Source organism: Eubalaena glacialis, unplaced genomic scaffold, assembly GCF_028564815.1.
Source record: "Eubalaena glacialis isolate mEubGla1 unplaced genomic scaffold, mEubGla1.1.hap2.+ XY scaffold_456, whole genome shotgun sequence".
NCBI lineage: Eukaryota > Metazoa > Chordata > Mammalia > Artiodactyla > Balaenidae > Eubalaena > Eubalaena glacialis.
Window position 1 is genome coordinate 172,664 of NW_026871365.1, and position 18,024 is coordinate 190,687.

An 18,024-nucleotide genomic window follows, 5' to 3' on the forward strand; every position below is an offset into this window, starting at 1 on the left:
GCAGTAAAGCGCTGCCATAGGGCCGGGTGCGTTTGTCGGGCGGGCCAAAAGGCTGGCTTGTCAGGAGTGGGATTCGAACCCACGCCTCCAGGGGAGACTGCGACCTGAACGCAGCGCCTTAGACCGCTCGGCCATCCTGACGGCGGGCCTGGGCGTGCGCGTGGCCGCTGGGCTGGCTGGGACCCGACGCGACGCGAACCCCGGTGCCCTTGGCGGGGCGCGGTGCTCCGCGCCAGGCGCGCGGCCGTCTGGGTGAGCGACAGAACGGGCGCGCGGCGGCCGACGGGGAGCACGGCCAGACGACGCGCCTGGCTGCGCCGCGGTGGCGCCCTCGCCCACCCCTGGCCCCGGACGCAGCCGGGCCGCGTCGGGCCAGCCCCTGCCGCCGACCCCCACCCGCGCGTCTCCTCGCCGGCCATGGCCCGGCGCGCGCCCACCCCCTCCTCGCAGCCTTGCTTTCCGTCTCGGGCCCCCTCCACCCGGCGCGATCCCCGCGTCGGAGGCAGTAGGCAGCGCGCACTCGGAGTTTTCAGGGCCACGCGGGTCCGGGTCCCTGTCGGGGTCGGGGGCTGCTGCTTTGGAGGACGCGGTTGGTGTGGCGTTGGGTCGGGTCGGGTCGGGCACGAGCCGGGCGCCCGTGGTGGGCAGGGGGCCGGAGGGCAGGGGGAGGCGTCGGCAGGCAGCCCGAGAGCGGCCGGGCGCGGGGGCGGTGGCCGCCGTCCTCGTTAGTATAGTGGTGAGTATCCCCGCCTGTCACGCGGGAGACCGGGGTTCGATTCCCCGACGGGGAGGCAACACGCCCTCTTTTGGTGGCTGGCGCCGCTCTCTGTCCTGCCGCCTGGCTCCCAAGGGCCCTTCTTCTCCTCCCTCCGCCCTCCGCCCTCCAGCGAGGCGCAGGGCGCCAGCGCGTGCCCAGCCTGCCCACCCTCGCCCCCCTCCAGCCACCCAGCCCTTCCTCCTCGCCGGGCGCTCAGTCGCCAGGGCCGAGCGACGGCCTCCTCTGGACCCCACAAGCGCCCGATGACATTGCGGCCCGCCCCAAGTGGCTGTCTCAGGGGGCTCCTTGCGTCGCGACGCACAGCTGCGCAGCTATGCACAGCGGCATAGGTGCACAGCTGCCGGGACGGGTGGGAGGCGGATGAGTGCCGTCCCCCTGTCGGTGCGGGGAGTGGCCTGGCCCAGCGCCCGGTGGAGAAGGGCTTTGGCGAGCCGGGGGCTGGAAGACGCGTGCCCCGGGGGCGGGGGCGGGCCGCGGCGTGGAGCGGAGGGCCCTGGAGCAGCAAGGCAGCGAGAGCGCCCCCCTGAGGCGGTCGGGCCGGTGGCCGAGGGCAGCTTCGTAGGGCTGGCGCGGGTGGGGCGCCGGGGAGCCTTGGTGGCGCCTGTGACGTCACAGAGCTGCCGGCCGGCGGGGCGTCGGGGCAGGGCTGCTCCAAGCGGCGGCTGCGGCGGCGGCGGCGGCTGAGGAGGAGGAGGAGGAGGAGGACGAGGAGGAGGACGAGGAAGAGAAAGGGGAGTAGGAGGAGGAAGAGAAGGAGGAGGAGGAGGAGGAGGAGGAGGAGGAGGAGGAGAAGGCGGCGGCGACGAGAGTGCGCTCGGGCGAGCCCGGTGCCGGCGTCTCGGGGCGGCCCGGGCTGTGCAGCGTTGGTGGTATAGTGGTGAGCATAGCTGCCTTCCAAGCAGTTGACCCGGGTTCGATTCCCGGCCAACGCAGCGGGCTGACCTTTTACCGAGCTCCACGGGCGGCCGGCCGGCCGGGGGCCTGTGAGGGAGAGCTGGGAGCAGGGAGCTAGCTGGCCCCAGCGGCTTTTCTTGTGTGTGCGAGAAGCAGGCGCGCAGTGTTCTGAGGGCGCTGCAAGCAGGAAGGACGGTAGGACACGTGGATTGCCAGGGGCGGCGCGTGGCTGGACTTGGAAAGGCCGGGTCTTGGCGCCAAGGTGGCGCCGAGCGGGTGCTATGGGTCCAGCAGGAGCAGTGGTAGAGCCTGACGCTCCCTGGTGGTCTAGTGGTTAGGATTCGGCGCTCTCACCGCCGCGGCCCGGGTTCGATTCCCGGTCAGGGAAGCCTTTCTTCTGCCTCTCTACCTCCCACCGTCCACATCCCACTTTTAGGCCACGCTTGCTCCGCGGCCTCGGCGCCCCGACAAGAGCCGCCCGGTGCCCTGCACCTCCAGCCCAAGCCCTGCCAGGCAACCTCCACCCTCCCTCCCCGGCCAAACCTTTTGGCCGCACTGGCGCGCGCCCACTCGAGGCCTTCGACGTCCCGTGTCTTCCTTTTCGGACGCTTGCCTCAGCCCCAAACACGAGTGGCCGGGGCCGCGCCTCTCGCCGCCGTGGCCGTGGCCACGAGCAAACGCCCCCGCCTGTGTCTGGACTCTCCATCAGCACTGCTTTTCCCCCACGGCGACAGCGGCGGCAGCGCCGACGGCGACGGCGGTGTCACACGCGGTGCCTTCTAACAAAGCCGGATCCCCTGTGGAAAGGAGCACCGGTGGGCAGACGGGTGCTTCGCACCACCGCAGCAGGTTTCCTGAACGCCCTTGCCGGTGCCGTGGGGGTGGCTGACAGTGTGGGATGAAGGTGTTTGTGGCCGCGGTCGGTGGCCACCCCACGCGGGTTAGGGAACGGAGCAGAAGGACCCCATGGAGAGAGGGCGGCGGTGGGCCGCGTGCTGGGAGGTGCGAGGAAGGGCCTGGGGTGTCTGGGTGGAGCGCGGGCAGGAGCGGGAGGTGTTGGGCTGGCGGGGACCTGGCCCGGGAGAGCGGCTGGCCACTCAGGCAGGGGCTCAGCAGAAGCTTGGGGGTGGTGGCAGCACCTGGCCCGGCACGTGTGTACGGGTGGGTCAGATCAGGGGCCGGGGTGGGCCTGGAGTAGGAGTGCGTCTGAGGAGCACTGGCGGAAGTGAGACTTCCGGGCAGGACATGTGACAGTCGGGCCTGGGATACAAGGGGAAGGTGGCGGGGAGAGGGGTCCGAGCCGGCAGGCTGGGGGGAAGGGCGGGGTGTGTGAGTGGGCTGTGGGGCGAGGAAGACGGTGGGAGAGGACCCCTTCGCGGTGGGGTGGCGGGTGAGCGCGCCAGACTGGTGTGCTGTGCGGCAAGGTGGTCAGGCTAACCAGTGGGTTGGGACTGGGGGCGGTGGGTAGGAGGCAGGCAAGAGAAGAGCAGAAACAGAGCGCGCCTCAGGGGCTAGGCGGGGTCCGAATGGGGTGGGGGCATTCTACTGCCCCAGAGACATATACATCACCTCTCATCGGGAGAAACCATCCGGTCTCAGGTGTGTGTGGCGGCGGGGGTGGGGGGAGGAGGGGTTGAGGTTGAAAGAGGCCAAAGGAGAGGTCCCCTATGATCCAGCAATCCCACTCCTGGGTACGTACCCGGCAATGATGAAACAAGAGTGCAAAAAGGCACAAGCACCTCCACGTTCACAGCGGCACTATTTGCAGTAGCCAAGACACGGGAAAAAACCCAAGTGCCCGTCAACGGGTGGCTAGTACAAGAAGAGGTGGTATATATGTACTATGGGATATTACTCAGCCATTAATAAAAAAGAATGAAATATTGCCATTTGCCGCAACAAGAATGCTCCCAGAGAATATTACACTTAGTGAAGTAGGTCCGACAGAGAAGCACAAAGATATGTGGAATCTAAAAAGTACTACCAATGAATCTATGTGCAAAACAGAAACAGACTCACAGACCTAGAAGACACAGTGATGGTTACCCGAGGTAAAAAGGAGGGGTGGAGGGATAAATTAGGAGCTCGATGAACAGATACACAGTACTTCATATAAAGGAGATAAGCAACAAGGATTTCCAGAATAACGCAGGGAGTGATAGTCAATATCCTGCAATAACCTGTAGTGGAAATCAATCTGAAACAATATTAGACATGGAAAACAGTATCCCCCTTGCTGTACACCTGAAACTAACTCAATATTGTTAATCAACTCTTCTTCTTAAACCACGAGTACTAGTACTTATAAGTAAGTAAGTAAGTAAATAAATAAAAACAACGACCAAAATAAACAGGAGAAACATGAGCCATCAGATGATCCAGCAATCCCCGTCGTGGGTACACATCCGCCAAAGAGAAAAACTGTTGTTTGAAGAGATCCACGCACCCCCGTGTTTGCAGCAGCACTGTGTGCCGCAGCCAAGACATAGAAAAAACCCATGTGCCCGTCAACAGTTGGCTGACAGGAAAAGATGCGGTATATATGTACTGTGGAATATTACTCAGCCATTTCAGAAAACGAAATATTGCCATTTGCCACAATAAGGATGGTCCTAGAGAACATTACACTTAGCGAAGTAAGTCTGACAGAGAAGCACAAACATACGTGGAATCTAAAACATAATAGAAAAGAAGGTATGTGCAAAAGAGAAACAGACTCACAGACATAGGAAACACACTGATGGTTCCCCGAGGAGAACGGGAGGGGTGGAGGCATAAATTAGGAGCTGCGATGAACAGATACACCGTACTTCATATAAAAGACATAAGCAACAAGGATTTCCAGAATAACACCGGGAATGATATTCAATATCCTGTAGTAAACTGTAATGGAAAGCAATCTGAAACAATATTAGACATGGAAGACAGTATCCGCTTTGCTGTGCACCTGAAACTAACTCAATATCGTTAATCAACTTTTCTTCCAAAATTACAGCTACTAGTTCTTATAAGTAAATGAATAAGTAAATATTAAATGCATAAATAAAAACAACACACTAAATAAATAGGTGGAATACGAGCTCCCATATGATCCAGCCCTCCCCATCGTGGGTACACATCGGCAAAGGAGAGAAACTGTCATTTGCAGAGATCCATGCACCCCCACGTTCACAGCAGCACTACGGGCCACAGCCAAGACATGGACAAAACCCAAGTGCCCATCAACCGATGGCTGGCACAGGAAGACGTGGTACGTATGTACTGTGGAATATTACTCAGCCATACAAAAGAGTGAGATATTGCCATTTGCACCGATAAGGATGGACCTAGAGTATACTCCACTTAGCGACGTAAGTCAGGCAGAGAAGCACAAAGATATGTGGAATCTAAACCGTACTACAAACGGATGTATGTGCCAAAGAGCAACGGACTCACAGACATGGAAAACACACTGTTCGTTACCCAAGGGGAAAGTGTAGGGCAGGGAAGAATCCGGAGCTGCGATTAACAGAGGGGAAATACTATACATAAAGCACAGAAGCAACAAGGATTTGCCGTACAGCACAGGGAACTGTATTCATATGTCGTGATAACGTATAATGGAAAATAACCTGGAAAAGGACATATAACTGAATCACTTGGCTGTACACCTGAAAGTAACCCAGTATTGTAAATCAACCGTACTGCTACGAAAAGGAGACGAAGACGAAGGGGGAAAAAAGGAGGGCAACGGGACAGAGGCAAGGGCAGGATCCTTGACAACGTAGGATTTGGAAAGGATCGGGGGAAAAGTGGGGAGATAGGGGGTGGGATGGGGGTGTCTGTGGGAGTAGGGTGGAGGCTGAGGTGGTGGTGCCGGTGGTGCTGTCCCGAGGGCTGACGCTGTTGGTGGGAGCAGAGGTTCAGGGGAGGGGGTGGTGTTTGTCGTGCTGATGGTGGTGGTGGCAGTAGTGGTGGAGGAGCGGGCCGGTGTTGGAAACGTATTTCTGTCGAGGGTCAGAACATGAATCTAGAGTGCAGTCTGCGATGATAGTGTGGACTTCTTTTTGAACTCCTCGTGCAAGTGGACGCTTTGGGGACTCTCCAGGAAAATGGGATGTATCACTCCCAGAGGTGGCAACTTCCTTGCTCCTGGTTGTGCAAACATAGTATAACTTTCGCAGTGCGGGCAGAGTGAGGCAGAGAGCTTGGAAACGTGGCGAAAGGTGAAGAGGTTGGGCTGTGCGGGTGCCAGTGTGGGGTGTTCCTTACAGCGAGAAGCGTGACACAAGCGGGGTCGGGGTAAGGACGAGAGCAAGGACAAGGAAGGGGTCTGGGCGTAAGAGTGGCTGAGCCCGCAAGGTGTCAGGTCCTGGAGGCGTGGCTCCCGGGTGTGTGTGGGGTGGGGGCGTCTGCGTGGGAAGGACAGGGGCCGGAAGGTGCGGTGGTGAGCGAGCTGTTGCAGGACCGGTGCCTTGAGTGTGGCAGCGGGGAAGCCCAGCTCCGCTGTGGGGCTGCGGGAACCAAAAGGGGACGCTGCGGCTGCATGGGCCGGGAATCGAACCCGGGCCTCCCGCGTGGCAGGCGAGAATTCTACCACTGAACCACCCATGCACCGATGGCCGCCGGCGCCCGGCGCTGCCCCAGCGGCGCTCGCCGCCAACCGCCGGACCCTGGTCACTGCTCGCCCCGTGGGCATGTGCTCCATTTGAGCAGGAGGCCGACGGGCCACCTGAATGAGAGGCTCCGGGCACGCTGGCGACCCCAGGGCGCGAGGCGGTCGGAAGCACCGAGGGACGAGGGACGGAGGGACGCAGGCGTGCTCGGCCCGTCCCGCGCTTTCTCTGCCGTCCACGGCCGCCGCGAGACTGTCGGTGTCGCCAGAGGAAGCCAGGAGCCGAAGCGGCCTGGCCCGCGCCCGAATCCCAGTCAGGGCAGGCGAGGCGTGGCCGCTGCGGCTGAGCGCCGACGTTCCTCTCAGCAGCCGCCCGGCCCCGACGCACAGCCCCTCTGGCGGCTGGCTTTCTTGCTGGTGCGGGGCGTGCGAGGGCGGGCGGGGGCAGGGATCGGAGCTCGGGGCTGTGCAGGGACCGCGAGCGTGGGAGATGGACACCGGGCACCGCCGCCGCCGCCGCCGCCGCCGCCGCCGCCGTCGCCGAGCGGCGCTCAGGCCACAAGACCAAAGGTGTCTGAGCCTCGCTTCTGCGCTCTGGCCCACCCCTCTCCCGCGGGGTCCCGCTCTGCTGCGTTGGTTGTGAGGAGAAGCACTTGGGCAGACTGGCTGCTGGCTCGCGGACAGCCCGGTGAGGGAGGGAGCGCGCCAGGGTGTGGTTGGGTCCGGCCGGAGCAGCGGCTTCCCCGAGGGACTTGCGCTGTGGCGCCGAGGTGGGTGGCCCGGGCTGGGGGCCGGACGTCTGTGGTGGGTGACAGGGCATCCAGGGCTTCCGCTCACTACTCACTGGAGCACCGTTCCCGGGAGCGACTCCTGCGCCAGGCCCCGTGCAGGGAGGGCCCCCTGTTGGCTGGCCAGCAGGAGGCTGGGCTGCACGCGGCCCGGCAGGCAGGCAGGCAGGCAGGCAGGCAGGCAGGCAGGTAGGCAGGTGTGGTCCGGCCAAGGTCCCAAGGCGAAAAAGCACCGAGGGCACGCACCACAGGCCGGCAAGACGGTGTGGCTGTGGAGGGAATGGAATGGGCAGGCGGGCCGTTGGGGCTGGCGGGAAGGACAGGATGTTGGAAAGAGGGAGAGCTGCTGGTGGCGGAAGTGGAAGAAAGGCTGTGAGAGCGAGTCCGCTGTTCACCGGGCCGAAGTCGGAGGGCGGGCCAGGCGTGGACGGGCTTTCCACACGCGGCCGTTCTGCGTGTGGCGGTGGGGGCGGGGTGGAGCGTGGGAGTGGGAGTGGGAGGGAGGGACGAAGGCAGGCAGGCAGGCAGGCAGGCAGGCAGGCAGGCAGGAAAACCAGCAGCAGCAGCAGCAGCCGCAAGCAGGTGAGGAAAGATGGGCTGCGAAGGACTGAAGGTTTTTCTGGTGGGGGTGCAGGTAGGAGGGGGCTTAGGAGCTGGCCCCTGGGGAGGGCGTTTGTCCGGAAAGCCAGTCGCCGGAGGGTTCCTAGTGCGCCGTTTCTGCCAGGCCCGCGGCCGTGGCTGAGAAGGTCCCGCGTCTGAGAGGCGTGGATGTCCGGGCCGGAGTTTGGAGAGGCCGCAAGAGTGCAGGGCGCGAACGGACTGGAAGGCAGTAAAGCGCTGCCATAGGGCCGGGTGCGTTTGTCGGGCGGGCCAAAAGGCTGGCTTGTCAGGAGTGGGATTCGAACCCACGCCTCCAGGGGAGACTGCGACCTGAACGCAGCGCCTTAGACCGCTCGGCCATCCTGACGGCGGGCCTGGGCGTGCGCGTGGCCGCTGGGCTGGCTGGGACCCGACGCGACGCGAACCCCGGTGCCCTTGGCGGGGCGCGGTGCTCCGCGCCAGGCGCGCGGCCGTCTGGGTGAGCGACAGAACGGGCGCGCGGCGGCCGACGGGGAGCACGGCCAGACGACGCGCCTGGCTGCGCCGCGGTGGCGCCCTCGCCCACCCCTGGCCCCGGACGCAGCCGGGCCGCGTCGGGCCAGCCCCTGCCGCCGACCCCCACCCGCGCGTCTCCTCGCCGGCCATGGCCCGGCGCGCGCCCACCCCCTCCTCGCAGCCTTGCTTTCCGTCTCGGGCCCCCTCCACCCGGCGCGATCCCCGCGTCGGAGGCAGTAGGCAGCGCGCACTCGGAGTTTTCAGGGCCACGCGGGTCCGGGTCCCTGTCGGGGTCGGGGGCTGCTGCTTTGGAGGACGCGGTTGGTGTGGCGTTGGGTCGGGTCGGGTCGGGCACGAGCCGGGCGCCCGTGGTGGGCAGGGGGCCGGAGGGCAGGGGGAGGCGTCGGCAGGCAGCCCGAGAGCGGCCGGGCGCGGGGGCGGTGGCCGCCGTCCTCGTTAGTATAGTGGTGAGTATCCCCGCCTGTCACGCGGGAGACCGGGGTTCGATTCCCCGACGGGGAGGCAACACGCCCTCTTTTGGTGGCTGGCGCCGCTCTCTGTCCTGCCGCCTGGCTCCCAAGGGCCCTTCTTCTCCTCCCTCCGCCCTCCGCCCTCCAGCGAGGCGCAGGGCGCCAGCGCGTGCCCAGCCTGCCCACCCTCGCCCCCCTCCAGCCACCCAGCCCTTCCTCCTCGCCGGGCGCTCAGTCGCCAGGGCCGAGCGACGGCCTCCTCTGGACCCCACAAGCGCCCGATGACATTGCGGCCCGCCCCAAGTGGCTGTCTCAGGGGGCTCCTTGCGTCGCGACGCACAGCTGCGCAGCTATGCACAGCGGCATAGGTGCACAGCTGCCGGGACGGGTGGGAGGCGGATGAGTGCCGTCCCCCTGTCGGTGCGGGGAGTGGCCTGGCCCAGCGCCCGGTGGAGAAGGGCTTTGGCGAGCCGGGGGCTGGAAGACGCGTGCCCCGGGGGCGGGGGCGGGCCGCGGCGTGGAGCGGAGGGCCCTGGAGCAGCAAGGCAGCGAGAGCGCCCCCCTGAGGCGGTCGGGCCGGTGGCCGAGGGCAGCTTCGTAGGGCTGGCGCGGGTGGGGTGCCGGGGAGCCTTGGTGGCGCCTGTGACGTCACAGAGCTGCCGGCCGGCGGGGCGTCGGGGCAGGGCTGCTCCAAGCGGCGGCTGCGGCGGCGGCGGCGGCTGAGGAGGAGGAGGAGGAGGAGGACGAGGAGGAGGACGAGGAAGAGAAAGGGGAGTAGGAGGAGGAAGAGAAGGAGGAGGAGGAGGAGGAGGAGGAGGAGGAGGAGGAGAAGGCGGCGGCGACGAGAGTGCGCTCGGGCGAGCCCGGTGCCGGCGTCTCGGGGCGGCCCAGGCTGTGCAGCGTTGGTGGTATAGTGGTGAGCATAGCTGCCTTCCAAGCAGTTGACCCGGGTTCGATTCCCGGCCAACGCAGCGGGCTGACCTTTTACCGAGCTCCACGGGCGGCCGGCCGGCCGGGGGCCTGTGAGGGAGAGCTGGGAGCAGGGAGCTAGCTGGCCCCAGCGGCTTTTCTTGTGTGTGCGAGAAGCAGGCGCGCAGTGTTCTGAGGGCGCTGCAAGCAGGAAGGACGGTAGGACACGTGGATTGCCAGGGGCGGCGCGTGGCTGGACTTGGAAAGGCCGGGTCTTGGCGCCAAGGTGGCGCCGAGCGGGTGCTATGGGTCCAGCAGGAGCAGTGGTAGAGCCTGACGCTCCCTGGTGGTCTAGTGGTTAGGATTCGGCGCTCTCACCGCCGCGGCCCGGGTTCGATTCCCGGTCAGGGAAGCCTTTCTTCTGCCTCTCTACCTCCCACCGTCCACATCCCACTTTTAGGCCACGCTTGCTCCGCGGCCTCGGCGCCCCGACAAGAGCCGCCCGGTGCCCTGCACCTCCAGCCCAAGCCCTGCCAGGCAACCTCCACCCTCCCTCCCCGGCCAAACCTTTTGGCCGCACTGGCGCGCGCCCACTCGAGGCCTTCGACGTCCCGTGTCTTCCTTTTCGGACGCTTGCCTCAGCCCCAAACACGAGTGGCCGGGGCCGCGCCTCTCGCCGCCGTGGCCGTGGCCACGAGCAAACGCCCCCGCCTGTGTCTGGACTCTCCATCAGCACTGCTTTTCCCCCACGGCGACAGCGGCGGCAGCGCCGACGGCGACGGCGGTGTCACACGCGGTGCCTTCTAACAAAGCCGGATCCCCTGTGGAAAGGAGCACCGGTGGGCAGACGGGTGCTTCGCACCACCGCAGCAGGTTTCCTGAACGCCCTTGCCGGTGCCGTGGGGGTGGCTGACAGTGTGGGATGAAGGTGTTTGTGGCCGCGGTCGGTGGCCACCCCACGCGGGTTAGGGAACGGAGCAGAAGGACCCCATGGAGAGAGGGCGGCGGTGGGCCGCGTGCTGGGAGGTGCGAGGAAGGGCCTGGGGTGTCTGGGTGGAGCGCGGGCAGGAGCGGGAGGTGTTGGGCTGGCGGGGACCTGGCCCGGGAGAGCGGCTGGCCACTCAGGCAGGGGCTCAGCAGAAGCTTGGGGGTGGTGGCAGCACCTGGCCCGGCACGTGTGTACGGGTGGGTCAGATCAGGGGCCGGGGTGGGCCTGGAGTAGGAGTGCGTCTGAGGAGCACTGGCGGAAGTGAGACTTCCGGGCAGGACATGTGACAGTCGGGCCTGGGATACAAGGGGAAGGTGGCGGGGAGAGGGGTCCGAGCCGGCAGGCTGGGGGGAAGGGCGGGGTGTGTGAGTGGGCTGTGGGGCGAGGAAGACGGTGGGAGAGGACCCCTTCGCGGTGGGGTGGCGGGTGAGCGCGCCAGACTGGTGTGCTGTGCGGCAAGGTGGTCAGGCTAACCAGTGGGTTGGGACTGGGGGCGGTGGGTAGGAGGCAGGCAAGAGAAGAGCAGAAACAGAGCGCGCCTCAGGGGCTAGGCGGGGTCCGAATGGGGTGGGGGCATTCTACTGCCCCAGAGACATATACATCACCTCTCATCGGGAGAAACCATCCGGTCTCAGGTGTGTGTGGCGGCGGGGGTGGGGGGAGGAGGGGTTGAGGTTGAAAGAGGCCAAAGGAGAGGTCCCCTATGATCCAGCAATCCCACTCCTGGGTACGTACCCGGCAATGACGAAACAAGAGTGCAAAAAGGCACAAGCACCTCCACGTTCACAGCGGCACTATTTGCAGTAGCCAAGACACGGGAAAAAACCCAAGTGCCCGTCAACGGGTGGCTAGTACAAGAAGAGGTGGTATATATGTACTATGGGATATTACTCAGCCATTAATAAAAAAGAATGAAATATTGCCATTTGCCGCAACAAGAATGCTCCCAGAGAATATTACACTTAGTGAAGTAGGTCCGACAGAGAAGCACAAAGATATGTGGAATCTAAAAAGTACTACCAATGAATCTATGTGCAAAACAGAAACAGACTCACAGACCTAGAAGACACAGTGATGGTTACCCGAGGTAAAAAGGAGGGGTGGAGGGATAAATTAGGAGCTCGATGAACAGATACACAGTACTTCATATAAAGGAGATAAGCAACAAGGATTTCCAGAATAACGCAGGGAGTGATAGTCAATATCCTGCAATAACCTGTAGTGGAAATCAATCTGAAACAATATTAGACATGGAAAACAGTATCCCCCTTGCTGTACACCTGAAACTAACTCAATATTGTTAATCAACTCTTCTTCTTAAACCACGAGTACTAGTACTTATAAGTAAGTAAGTAAGTAAATAAATAAAAACAACGACCAAAATAAACAGGAGAAACATGAGCCATCAGATGATCCAGCAATCCCCGTCGTGGGTACACATCCGCCAAAGAGAAAAACTGTTGTTTGAAGAGATCCACGCACCCCCGTGTTTGCAGCAGCACTGTGTGCCGCAGCCAAGACATAGAAAAAACCCATGTGCCCGTCAACAGTTGGCTGACAGGAAAAGATGCGGTATATATGTACTGTGGAATATTACTCAGCCATTTCAGAAAACGAAATATTGCCATTTGCCACAATAAGGATGGTCCTAGAGAACATTACACTTAGCGAAGTAAGTCTGACAGAGAAGCACAAACATACGTGGAATCTAAAACATAATAGAAAAGAAGGTATGTGCAAAAGAGAAACAGACTCACAGACATAGGAAACACACTGATGGTTCCCCGAGGAGAACGGGAGGGGTGGAGGCATAAATTAGGAGCTGCGATGAACAGATACACCGTACTTCATATAAAAGACATAAGCAACAAGGATTTCCAGAATAACACCGGGAATGATATTCAATATCCTGTAGTAAACTGTAATGGAAAGCAATCTGAAACAATATTAGACATGGAAGACAGTATCCGCTTTGCTGTGCACCTGAAACTAACTCAATATCGTTAATCAACTTTTCTTCCAAAATTACAGCTACTAGTTCTTATAAGTAAATGAATAAGTAAATATTAAATGCATAAATAAAAACAACACACTAAATAAATAGGTGGAATACGAGCTCCCATATGATCCAGCCCTCCCCATCGTGGGTACACATCGGCAAAGGAGAGAAACTGTCATTTGCAGAGATCCATGCACCCCCACGTTCACAGCAGCACTACGGGCCACAGCCAAGACATGGACAAAACCCAAGTGCCCATCAACCGATGGCTGGCACAGGAAGACGTGGTACGTATGTACTGTGGAATATTACTCAGCCATACAAAAGAGTGAGATATTGCCATTTGCACCGATAAGGATGGACCTAGAGTATACTCCACTTAGCGACGTAAGTCAGGCAGAGAAGCACAAAGATATGTGGAATCTAAACCGTACTACAAACGGATGTATGTGCCAAAGAGCAACGGACTCACAGACATGGAAAACACACTGTTCGTTACCCAAGGGGAAAGTGTAGGGCAGGGAAGAATCCGGAGCTGCGATTAACAGAGGGGAAATACTATACATAAAGCACAGAAGCAACAAGGATTTGCCGTACAGCACAGGGAACTGTATTCATATGTCGTGATAACGTATAATGGAAAATAACCTGGAAAAGGACATATAACTGAATCACTTGGCTGTACACCTGAAAGTAACCCAGTATTGTAAATCAACCGTACTGCTACGAAAAGGAGACGAAGACGAAGGGGGAAAAAAGGAGGGCAACGGGACAGAGGCAAGGGCAGGATCCTTGACAACGTAGGATTTGGAAAGGATCGGGGGAAAAGTGGGGAGATAGGGGGTGGGATGGGGGTGTCTGTGGGAGTAGGGTGGAGGCTGAGGTGGTGGTGCCGGTGGTGCTGTCCCGAGGGCTGACGCTGTTGGTGGGAGCAGAGGTTCAGGGGAGGGGGTGGTGTTTGTCGTGCTGATGGTGGTGGTGGCAGTAGTGGTGGAGGAGCGGGCCGGTGTTGGAAACGTATTTCTGTCGAGGGTCAGAACATGAATCTAGAGTGCAGTCTGCGATGATAGTGTGGACTTCTTTTTGAACTCCTCGTGCAAGTGGACGCTTTGGGGACTCTCCAGGAAAATGGGATGTATCACTCCCAGAGGTGGCAACTTCCTTGCTCCTGGTTGTGCAAACATAGTATAACTTTCGCAGTGCGGGCAGAGTGAGGCAGAGAGCTTGGAAACGTGGCGAAAGGTGAAGAGGTTGGGCTGTGCGGGTGCCAGTGTGGGGTGTTCCTTACAGCGAGAAGCGTGACACAAGCGGGGTCGGGGTAAGGACGAGAGCAAGGACAAGGAAGGGGTCTGGGCGTAAGAGTGGCTGAGCCCGCAAGGTGTCAGGTCCTGGAGGCGTGGCTCCCGGGTGTGTGTGGGGTGGGGGCGTCTGCGTGGGAAGGACAGGGGCCGGAAGGTGCGGTGGTGAGCGAGCTGTTGCAGGACCGGTGCCTTGAGTGTGGCAGCGGGGAAGCCCAGCTCCGCTGTGGGGCTGCGGGAACCAAAAGGGGACGCTGCGGCTGCATGGGCCGGGAATCGAACCCGGGCCTCCCGCGTGGCAGGCGAGAATTCTACCACTGAACCACCCATGCACCGATGGCCGCCGGCGCCCGGCACTGCCCCAGCGGCGCTCGCCGCCAACCGCCGGACCCTGGTCACTGCTCGCCCCGTGGGCATGTGCTCCATTTGAGCAGGAGGCCGACGGGCCACCTGAATGAGAGGCTCCGGGCACGCTGGCGACCCCAGGGCGCGAGGCGGTCGGAAGCACCGAGGGACGAGGGACGGAGGGACGCAGGCGTGCTCGGCCCGTCCCGCGCTTTCTCTGCCGTCCACGGCCGCCGCGAGACTGTCGGTGTCGCCAGAGGAAGCCAGGAGCCGAAGCGGCCTGGCCCGCGCCCGAATCCCAGTCAGGGCAGGCGAGGCGTGGCCGCTGCGGCTGAGCGCCGACGTTCCTCTCAGCAGCCGCCCGGCCCCGACGCACAGCCCCTCTGGCGGCTGGCTTTCTTGCTGGTGCGGGGCGTGCGAGGGCGGGCGGGGGCAGGGATCGGAGCTCGGGGCTGTGCAGGGACCGCGAGCGTGGGAGATGGACACCGGGCACCGCCGCCGCCGCCGCCGCCGCCGCCGCCGCCGTCGCCGAGCGGCGCTCAGGCCACAAGACCAAAGGTGTCTGAGCCTCGCTTCTGCGCTCTGGCCCACCCCTCTCCCGCGGGGTCCCGCTCTGCTGCGTTGGTTGTGAGGAGAAGCACTTGGGCAGACTGGCTGCTGGCTCGCGGACAGCCCGGTGAGGGAGGGAGCGCGCCAGGGTGTGGTTGGGTCCGGCCGGAGCAGCGGCTTCCCCGAGGGACTTGCGCTGTGGCGCCGAGGTGGGTGGCCCGGGCTGGGGGCCGGACGTCTGTGGTGGGTGACAGGGCATCCAGGGCTTCCGCTCACTACTCACTGGAGCACCGTTCCCGGGAGCGACTCCTGCGCCAGGCCCCGTGCAGGGAGGGCCCCCTGTTGGCTGGCCAGCAGGAGGCTGGGCTGCACGCGGCCCGGCAGGCAGGCAGGCAGGCAGGCAGGCAGGCAGGCAGGTAGGCAGGTGTGGTCCGGCCAAGGTCCCAAGGCGAAAAAGCACCGAGGGCACGCACCACAGGCCGGCAAGACGGTGTGGCTGTGGAGGGAATGGAATGGGCAGGCGGGCCGTTGGGGCTGGCGGGAAGGACAGGATGTTGGAAAGAGGGAGAGCTGCTGGTGGCGGAAGTGGAAGAAAGGCTGTGAGAGCGAGTCCGCTGTTCACCGGGCCGAAGTCGGAGGGCGGGCCAGGCGTGGACGGGCTTTCCACACGCGGCCGTTCTGCGTGTGGCGGTGGGGGCGGGGTGGAGCGTGGGAGTGGGAGTGGGAGGGAGGGACGAAGGCAGGCAGGCAGGCAGGCAGGCAGGCAGGCAGGCAGGAAAACCAGCAGCAGCAGCAGCAGCCGCAAGCAGGTGAGGAAAGATGGGCTGCGAAGGACTGAAGGTTTTTCTGGTGGGGGTGCAGGTAGGAGGGGGCTTAGGAGCTGGCCCCTGGGGAGGGCGTTTGTCCGGAAAGCCAGTCGCCGGAGGGTTCCTAGTGCGCCGTTTCTGCCAGGCCCGCGGCCGTGGCTGAGAAGGTCCCGCGTCTGAGAGGCGTGGATGTCCGGGCCGGAGTTTGGAGAGGCCGCAAGAGTGCAGGGCGCGAACGGACTGGAAGGCAGTAAAGCGCTGCCATAGGGCCGGGTGCGTTTGTCGGGCGGGCCAAAAGGCTGGCTTGTCAGGAGTGGGATTCGAACCCACGCCTCCAGGGGAGACTGCGACCTGAACGCAGCGCCTTAGACCGCTCGGCCATCCTGACGGCGGGCCTGGGCGTGCGCGTGGCCGCTGGGCTGGCTGGGACCCGACGCGACGCGAACCCCGGTGCCCTTGGCGGGGCGCGGTGCTCCGCGCCAGGCGCGCGGCCGTCTGGGTGAGCGACAGAACGGGCGCGCGGCGGCCGACGGGGAGCACGGCCAGACGACGCGCCTGGCTGCGCCGCGGTGGCGCCCTCGCCCACCCCTGGCCCCGGACGCAGCCGGGCCGCGTCGGGCCAGCCCCTGCCGCCGACCCCCACCCGCGCGTCTCCTCGCCGGCCATGGCCCGGCGCGCGCCCACCCCCTCCTCGCAGCCTTGCTTTCCGTCTCGGGCCCCCTCCACCCGGCGCGATCCCCGCGTCGGAGGCAGTAGGCAGCGCGCACTCGGAGTTTTCAGGGCCACGCGGGTCCGGGTCCCTGTCGGGGTCGGGGGCTGCTGCTTTGGAGGACGCGGTTGGTGTGGCGTTGGGTCGGGTCGGGTCGGGCACGAGCCGGGCGCCCGTGGTGGGCAGGGGGCCGGAGGGCAGGGGGAGGCGTCGGCAGGCAGCCCGAGAGCGGCCGGGCGCGGGGGCGGTGGCCGCCGTCCTCGTTAGTATAGTGGTGAGTATCCCCGCCTGTCACGCGGGAGACCGGGGTTCGATTCCCCGACGGGGAGGCAACACGCCCTCTTTTGGTGGCTGGCGCCGCTCTCTGTCCTGCCGCCTGGCTCCCAAGGGCCCTTCTTCTCCTCCCTCCGCCCTCCGCCCTCCAGCGAGGCGCAGGGCGCCAGCGCGTGCCCAGCCTGCCCACCCTCGCCCCCCTCCAGCCACCCAGCCCTTCCTCCTCGCCGGGCGCTCAGTCGCCAGGGCCGAGCGACGGCCTCCTCTGGACCCCACAAGCGCCCGATGACATTGCGGCCCGCCCCAAGTGGCTGTCTCAGGGGGCTCCTTGCGTCGCGACGCACAGCTGCGCAGCTATGCACAGCGGCATAGGTGCACAGCTGCCGGGACGGGTGGGAGGCGGATGAGTGCCGTCCCCCTGTCGGTGCGGGGAGTGGCCTGGCCCAGCGCCCGGTGGAGAAGGGCTTTGGCGAGCCGGGGGCTGGAAGACGCGTGCCCCGGGGGCGGGGGCGGGCCGCGGCGTGGAGCGGAGGGCCCTGGAGCAGCAAGGCAGCGAGAGCGCCCCCCTGAGGCGGTCGGGCCGGTGGCCGAGGGCAGCTTCGTAGGGCTGGCGCGGGTGGGGCGCCGGGGAGCCTTGGTGGCGCCTGTGACGTCACAGAGCTGCCGGCCGGCGGGGCGTCGGGGCAGGGCTGCTCCAAGCGGCGGCTGCGGCGGCGGCGGCGGCTGAGGAGGAGGAGGAGGAGGAGGACGAGGAGGAGGACGAGGAAGAGAAAGGGGAGTAGGAGGAGGAAGAGAAGGAGGAGGAGGAGGAGGAGGAGGAGGAGGAGGAGGAGAAGGCGGCGGCGACGAGAGTGCGCTCGGGCGAGCCCGGTGCCGGCGTCTCGGGGCGGCCCAGGCTGTGCAGCGTTGGTGGTATAGTGGTGAGCATAGCTGCCTTCCAAGCAGTTGACCCGGGTTCGATTCCCGGCCAACGCAGCGGGCTGACCTTTTACCGAGCTCCACGGGCGGCCGGCCGGCCGGGGGCCTGTGAGGGAGAGCTGGGAGCAGGGAGCTAGCTGGCCCCAGCGGCTTTTCTTGTGTGTGCGAGAAGCAGGCGCGCAGTGTTCTGAGGGCGCTGCAAGCAGGAAGGACGGTAGGACACGTGGATTGCCAGGGGCGGCGCGTGGCTGGACTTGGAAAGGCCGGGTCTTGGCGCCAAGGTGGCGCCGAGCGGGTGCTATGGGTCCAGCAGGAGCAGTGGTAGAGCCTGACGCTCCCTGGTGGTCTAGTGGTTAGGATTCGGCGCTCTCACCGCCGCGGCCCGGGTTCGATTCCCGGTCAGGGAAGCCTTTCTTCTGCCTCTCTACCTCCCACCGTCCACATCCCACTTTTAGGCCACGCTTGCTCCGCGGCCTCGGCGCCCCGACAAGAGCCGCCCGGTGCCCTGCACCTCCAGCCCAAGCCCTGCCAGGCAACCTCCACCCTCCCTCCCCGGCCAAACCTTTTGGCCGCACTGGCGCGCGCCCACTCGAGGCCTTCGACGTCCCGTG

The 18,024-nt window shown here is 63.8% G+C and overlaps 14 non-coding genes across 14 annotated transcripts; 9 read left to right on the forward strand and 5 right to left on the reverse strand.

The window, feature by feature from the left end:
- Positions 1 to 58: 58 nt before the first annotated feature.
- TRNAL-CAG (transfer RNA leucine (anticodon CAG)) lies at positions 59 to 141 on the reverse strand. Its single transcript has one exon. It is a non-coding gene; the product is annotated as a tRNA-Leu (tRNA).
- A 578-nt stretch (positions 142 to 719) lies between these two features.
- TRNAD-GUC (transfer RNA aspartic acid (anticodon GUC)) lies at positions 720 to 791 on the forward strand. The gene has a single exon. It is a non-coding gene; the product is annotated as a tRNA-Asp (tRNA).
- An 847-nt stretch (positions 792 to 1,638) lies between these two features.
- TRNAG-UCC (transfer RNA glycine (anticodon UCC)) lies at positions 1,639 to 1,710 on the forward strand. Its single transcript has one exon. It is a non-coding gene; the product is annotated as a tRNA-Gly (tRNA).
- A 278-nt stretch (positions 1,711 to 1,988) lies between these two features.
- TRNAE-CUC (transfer RNA glutamic acid (anticodon CUC)) lies at positions 1,989 to 2,060 on the forward strand. Its single transcript has one exon. It is a non-coding gene; the product is annotated as a tRNA-Glu (tRNA).
- A 4,134-nt stretch (positions 2,061 to 6,194) lies between these two features.
- Positions 6,195 to 6,265, reverse strand: TRNAG-GCC (transfer RNA glycine (anticodon GCC)). Its single transcript has one exon. It is a non-coding gene; the product is annotated as a tRNA-Gly (tRNA).
- Positions 6,266 to 7,938: 1,673 nt separating this feature from the next.
- TRNAL-CAG (transfer RNA leucine (anticodon CAG)) lies at positions 7,939 to 8,021 on the reverse strand. The gene has a single exon. It is a non-coding gene; the product is annotated as a tRNA-Leu (tRNA).
- A 578-nt stretch (positions 8,022 to 8,599) lies between these two features.
- TRNAD-GUC (transfer RNA aspartic acid (anticodon GUC)) lies at positions 8,600 to 8,671 on the forward strand. Its single transcript has one exon. It is a non-coding gene; the product is annotated as a tRNA-Asp (tRNA).
- An 847-nt stretch (positions 8,672 to 9,518) lies between these two features.
- TRNAG-UCC (transfer RNA glycine (anticodon UCC)) lies at positions 9,519 to 9,590 on the forward strand. Its single transcript has one exon. It is a non-coding gene; the product is annotated as a tRNA-Gly (tRNA).
- Positions 9,591 to 9,868: 278 nt separating this feature from the next.
- On the forward strand, positions 9,869 to 9,940 carry TRNAE-CUC (transfer RNA glutamic acid (anticodon CUC)). The gene has a single exon. It is a non-coding gene; the product is annotated as a tRNA-Glu (tRNA).
- A 4,134-nt stretch (positions 9,941 to 14,074) lies between these two features.
- TRNAG-GCC (transfer RNA glycine (anticodon GCC)) lies at positions 14,075 to 14,145 on the reverse strand. The gene has a single exon. It is a non-coding gene; the product is annotated as a tRNA-Gly (tRNA).
- Positions 14,146 to 15,818: 1,673 nt separating this feature from the next.
- On the reverse strand, positions 15,819 to 15,901 carry TRNAL-CAG (transfer RNA leucine (anticodon CAG)). Its single transcript has one exon. It is a non-coding gene; the product is annotated as a tRNA-Leu (tRNA).
- A 578-nt stretch (positions 15,902 to 16,479) lies between these two features.
- On the forward strand, positions 16,480 to 16,551 carry TRNAD-GUC (transfer RNA aspartic acid (anticodon GUC)). The gene has a single exon. It is a non-coding gene; the product is annotated as a tRNA-Asp (tRNA).
- An 847-nt stretch (positions 16,552 to 17,398) lies between these two features.
- Positions 17,399 to 17,470, forward strand: TRNAG-UCC (transfer RNA glycine (anticodon UCC)). Its single transcript has one exon. It is a non-coding gene; the product is annotated as a tRNA-Gly (tRNA).
- A 278-nt stretch (positions 17,471 to 17,748) lies between these two features.
- On the forward strand, positions 17,749 to 17,820 carry TRNAE-CUC (transfer RNA glutamic acid (anticodon CUC)). Its single transcript has one exon. It is a non-coding gene; the product is annotated as a tRNA-Glu (tRNA).
- Positions 17,821 to 18,024: the final 204 nt, after the last annotated feature.